Consider the following 5972-nt stretch of genomic DNA (forward strand, 5'->3'; position numbering starts at 1 on the left):
GAATACGACCAAACAAAATGACAACACGGTTTTTTCTGCATCGGTTCCGCCTGATTTTTGGGAGCCATGTTCCACGAAGCATAAGAAATGAAGATGAAAACTTGTCACAACCCTAGAATCCCGGTTGTTGATCGGAACTGAGGCCGGGCCGCCAGGTTTGCACCGGATCGAAGCTTCAGGGGGGCCAATCATGAACTCCATTTTTCTCTTCAATTCCTTGTTAGTGTGCATCTTCAGTTCCATCTGATGGATGCAGCGGTTCTCCTGGGAGCTTGCATACTTTGTAGGACATAGGGGAATCTACCTTTTCAGAATTTTTGCCAGTCTCAACCAAGTACCTATAAGCCGGACCGTAAACAACTCAGGAAGAAAATGTTATTCCTGTGTTTCCACGTAATTGTCTTCCACCTTTTTGCCTAGAATGACAGATAATTATGTCCACAAGATTTCGACAAGGAAAAGAATAAATGTTCTATGCTTTCTTTCTCGGAGCATAGAAGCGAAATTTCATCAGGTGTCGTTTGCCTTGATTTCATAACTTCCACTCTTTGCAAAGGTATCTTGGAAACATCCTTTAGTGTCAACTGCATGTGCTCTCGCAACAACTTCATAGAAGATTTCAAAGGCTGTCAATTACTTTCTATGGACACCAGCCACTTTTTTTTTCGATAAAGGATGTTTTATTACTTATGATAAGCAATTACATCCAGCCTCTGCATAACCAGGATGCACACAGCTGTTCAAAAGGTCTGTAACGAACAAAAAATGAAAAAAGGCGAAATACATATCGAGACGATGAATTATATAACGCCTAAGGAGAGGGTGGAGCATCAATCCGTAGTCTATGCTGCCACCCATGTAGGGAAAAAGTATCCCTCGCCGTAGTCTCCAACCGTGTACAGACCTCCGTAAATAGGTCTCGGTCCTCCGCCCGCTGAAGAGGTAACCATGAACGGAGAATACCTGTACATCTGTAGATGACCTGCAACAAAGAACAGTTTTTATCGTTAAAAATCTTGTCATTTCTACTTAGCCAAAGCGCCCAGATAACTGCTAGCGCCCCCACCCTAAGAAGCAACTTAAACCTTGAACCTACACCGTGAAGCCAATTGCCAAAGAAATTTGCCACACTAGTCGGGGGATACAGGGTAGACGCTACTTGGATGACTGACCAGATAGATATTGCAAAACTGCACTGGAAGAATAGGTGTTTGATTGTTTCGTCATGATGACAGAAAACACACCGTGTACTTCCGTGCCAATTCCGCTTAACAAGATTATCTTTAGTAAGAATCACTCCTCGACGAAGGTACCATCCAAAAATCTTAATTTTTAATGGTATCTTCATCTTCCAAATTTTCTTATTATTATCAACTGGTAAATCAGAATGAAGGATTGCATTGTATAAAGATTTAACTGAAAAAGAGCCATCTGCATGAAGATTCCATCTAAATTCATCCAGTTCAGGGGATAATTGAATATCACCCAATCGTTGAACTAGAGTATTCCATGCTGCTAGCCTTTGTCCAAGTAAAACCCGTCTGAACGTCACATTGGTGGTGAGGTAGCCATAACGGTAGCAATGGTATCACCTTTGCGACGAACAATACTATACAAAGCAGGATATTGTTCACTCAGGGAAGCATTGTCCAGCCAAACATCTTCCCAGAAACGTATCTGTGCTCCATTCTTAATAGAAAAAGTACCATGGCGAAAGAAGATATTTTTTGTCGCCATGAGACCGGCCCAAAAGTGAGAATCCCCGGGTTTCCAAACCACTTGGGAAAGCGTCTTTGAGCTAATATACTTTCTCCGAAGAATAGTTTGCCAAGTCCCATTCTCGGTAAGAAGCTTAAAAAGTTATTTACCTAGCAGAGCAGAATTCTTAACCTCCAGGTCATGAACTCCAAGTCCACCTTGATCTTTGGGACTACACACTATACTCCATATAACCAATCGATATTTCTTTTTCTCGCTGTCTCCTTGCCAAAAGAATCTGGATCGATAATAATCGAGTTTATGCAGAATTCCTTTCGGCAGAAGAAAGAATGATAACATATACAGTACCATGTTCGTTAGTACTGAGTTAATGAGTACCAATCTTCCTCCTAGGGACAGCAATTTGCCTTTCCAACTACTAAGGCGTTTCTGTAATCTTTCTTCCACAATCTTCCATTCAGCAAGGGTGAGTCTCCGATAGTGAATCGGAAGACCCAAATACCGAATAGGAAACTGGCCTTGCCCACAACCAAACAACTCTGTATATTGAGTCATATCGTTTTGGGCATCGCCGAAACAGAACAATTCACTTTTGTGGAAGTTAATTTTCAATCCCGACAACTGCTCGAAAGCTGGTAAAATTAATTTGAGATTACGAGCCTTTTCGAGATCATGATCCATAAAAAGAATTGTGTCATCGGCATATTGAAGGATAGATAAACCCCCATCAACCAAATGTGGGATCACCCCCTCAATTTGACCATCAGACTTGGCACGCTCTATAAGTATTGCCAGCATATCTGCTACAATGTTGAATAACATCGGTGATAGCGGATCGCCTTGGCGTAACCCTTTTCGTGTCTGGAAATAGTGGCCGGTGTCATCATTGACCCTAATTGCCACGCTACCTCCATACACAAAATCGTAAATTAGAGCGTGCCACTCAGGAGAAAAACCTTTCATCCTAAGTGTCTGTTGAAGGAAAGACCATTTGACCTTATCATATGCTTTTTCGAAATCTAATTTTAAAATAACCCCATTTAGTTTCTTAGAATGCATCTCATGTACCGTCTCATGTAAAACTGCCACTCCATCAAGGATGTTCCTTCCTTGCATGAAAGCGGTCTGAGAAGGTTGGACGACATGATCCGCAACCGTATTAAGTCTAATGGTGGCCACTTTCGTGAAAATCTTGAAACTGACGTTTAAGAGGCAAATAGGTCTATATTGTTGAATCCTTTCTGCCTCATTAACCTTCGGTACCAAAATTACTTCACCAAAGTTTAGACGAAATAGTTCTAGTTGTCCTGTGTGAAGATCACTGAACAAATCTAGAAGATCCAATTTAATGGTATCCCAGAAAGTTTGATAAAACTCTGTTGGGAAACCATCTGGACCCGGTGCTTTATTGCATTCCATTTGGAAAATTGCCTTCTTAACCTCTTCCTCATAATAAGGTGTGGTTAAGAGGTCATTTTCTACTGGAGAAACCTGGGGTATATCATCCGTTCGTTCGTCATCAAGGGAGAAAGAACTTTCCTCCGGAGGCCCAAACAGATTCTTATAATAAATTCGTAATGTAAGATTTGAGTTGCTCGTGCCCTTCAATGACTCCTTCATCTTGGATGAGAGAATGAATACGTTTTTTCTGATGCCTTCCATTGGCTAAGCCATGAAAATATCGTGTATTCGAATCCCCTTCCAAAATGAATTGGGCCTTAGATCGTTGATACCATTTGAGTTCCTCTTCGCGAAGAAGACTCGCCATCTGCGCATTGGACTGATTCTTAAGGTCAATCTCTTGCGTGGATAACGGTCTTACTTCCGCTAAGGCCTCAAGATCATCGATCACCTTTGAAAGACGAAACTTCTCTTTTTTAAGAATACCAGCCGTATGGGCAGCCCAACCCACGAGATGTTTACGCATAGCGCGCATTTTGTTATTCCATCTCGAAATTGGATTGTTGCCACCGACTGGTCTTTCCCAAACCTTCTTAACCATCTCATGAAATCCATCTCGTTGTAACCAACCTAGTTCAAATTTGAACGGTCGTTTACAAACATGTCGCGGATTCCCAGTGGTTAGGAGGATAGGAGCATGGTCAGACAGTTTTTTAATACGTTCTAGAGCGCGGACGGACACCATGGGATATTGATTCTCCCATTCGGTATCCATCAACACACGATCTAGTTTCTCGTACGTGGGTTCAGGCAAGCTGTTGGCCCAAGTAAACTGTCGTCCGGACATAAACACCTCTCTTAAGTCTAAGCTATCAATGACAGCATTAAACAAGAAAGGCCAATGTCCATCAAAAGGGCCTTTGCTCTTCTCATGAGGAAATCTCATCAAATTGAAATCCCCTCCGATTAAAATCGGATACGGATTATCCTTTGCGAGATTTACCAACTGAAAGGACACAAATGTCGCCTAGAGGGGGGGGGGGGTGAATAGGCGATTTAAAACTTTTACGAGATGGGCTTAACAAATGCGGAATAAAACTAGCGTTTACTTTGTCAAGCCCAAAGCCTATATACTATTGTTCACCTATGTGCACCAACAACTAATTCTAAGCAATGGTTCACCTATGTGCACCAACAACTTATGCTAAGCAATACAAGCAAGTATGTGATAGCAAGATATATATAACTTCAAGCACGATGGCTATCACAAGGTAAAGTGCATAAGTAAAGAGCTCGGGTATAGAGATAACCGAGGCACGCGGGAGACGATGATTTATCCCAGAGTTCACACTCTTGCGAGTGCTAATCTCCGGTGGAGAGGTGCGGTTGCTTAGTGCTCCCGAACGCCACAAGAGGCTCACCTTGAGGTGTGGTTGCTCGATGCACACCAACGCCACAAAGGCCTCACCCCAAGATGCGGTACTCACACCACACACCGAACGCCACGAAGGCGCCTCACCTAAATCTCCGGTGACCCTCGCCACAAAGGCCTAGGTCACGGTTCCACTAAGGGATTTCCTTCGAGGCGGAAACCGGGCCTTACACAAAGATTGGGGCACACATCCACAACTTAATTGGAGGCTCCCAACAAATCGCCACAAAGGCGTAGAATCCGTCTAGGGTTCCAAGAACCCAAGAGTAACAACCTTCTTGCTTTCACCACCACGAATCACCGTGGAGAACTCAAACCGATGCACCAAATGCAATGGCAAGAACACCACAAAGATGCTCAAGTCCTTCTCTCTCAAATTCCAACAAAGCTACAAAAGCTATTGGGGGAATAGGAGAGGAAGAACAAAGAGGAGAACACAAAATTCTCCAAGATCTAGATCCCAAAGATTCACTCACAAAGAGATGATTTGGTTTGGTCAAAGTGTGGATCTAGATCTCCTCTCTCTTTTCCCTCAAAATGGGGCAAGAATCATGGAGGGATAGAGAGAAAGGGCAAGCTTCTCAAGAACAACAATGGAGGAGAGAGAGAGTAGAAGAAGCAACAGCCCAAGGAGGAAGAAGGGGGGTATTTATACCCCCCAAGAAAATCGAGCCGTTGGGCAAAACCAGGGCCGGATAATCCGGCCTAAGTAAGGGCCGGATAATCCGCCCCCCTGGATAATCCGGCCTCTGGGACAAAACCTGGTCAAAATTCGGGCAAATGTCCGGCCCCTATACTGAGCAGCAATTCCTGAGGTCCTTAGCCGATTTCGAGGGGGCCGGATATTTCCAAAATATCCGGCCCGGATATTTCCGAAATATGCGGCCTAAGCAAACTGCAGAAACACCAAAACTAAAATGGGCATAACTTTTGCATCCGGACTCCGATTTCGATGATCTTGGGCTCGTTGAAATCACAACAACGAGCTCTACAACAATATGCATAGAAACATCATAGTCCAGCAAAGGAGGATAGAAACAAATGATGAAAGGTTTGACCTATCTCAAAAAGACATACCGGTAAAACCTCCAATCTTGAAAATGCAACAAGTTGCCCATGGAAAAACCATTCTCAATGAACTAGAGCTTGTCATGAGAATAAGCACAAGCTCTAAAACATCACATGGGTAATATCCAAATAAAACCAAGTAAGATGATGAACCAAACTCGAAAACGCAACAAGTGATCTATGCGAAATCCGTTTTCGATGAACTAGAGCTTGTCATGAGAATAAGCACAAGCTCTAAAACATCACATGGATAAGGTCCAAATAACAACCAAGAAAGATGATGCAAGGATGCAAAGGTTTGAGCTCTCTCCGAACGATACGATCGAGATACTCACTCGAGAGCCCTCTTGAT

This window comes from Lolium perenne, chromosome 3, assembly GCF_019359855.2.
Source record: "Lolium perenne isolate Kyuss_39 chromosome 3, Kyuss_2.0, whole genome shotgun sequence".
In the NCBI taxonomy this organism is placed as follows: domain Eukaryota; kingdom Viridiplantae; phylum Streptophyta; class Magnoliopsida; order Poales; family Poaceae; genus Lolium; species Lolium perenne.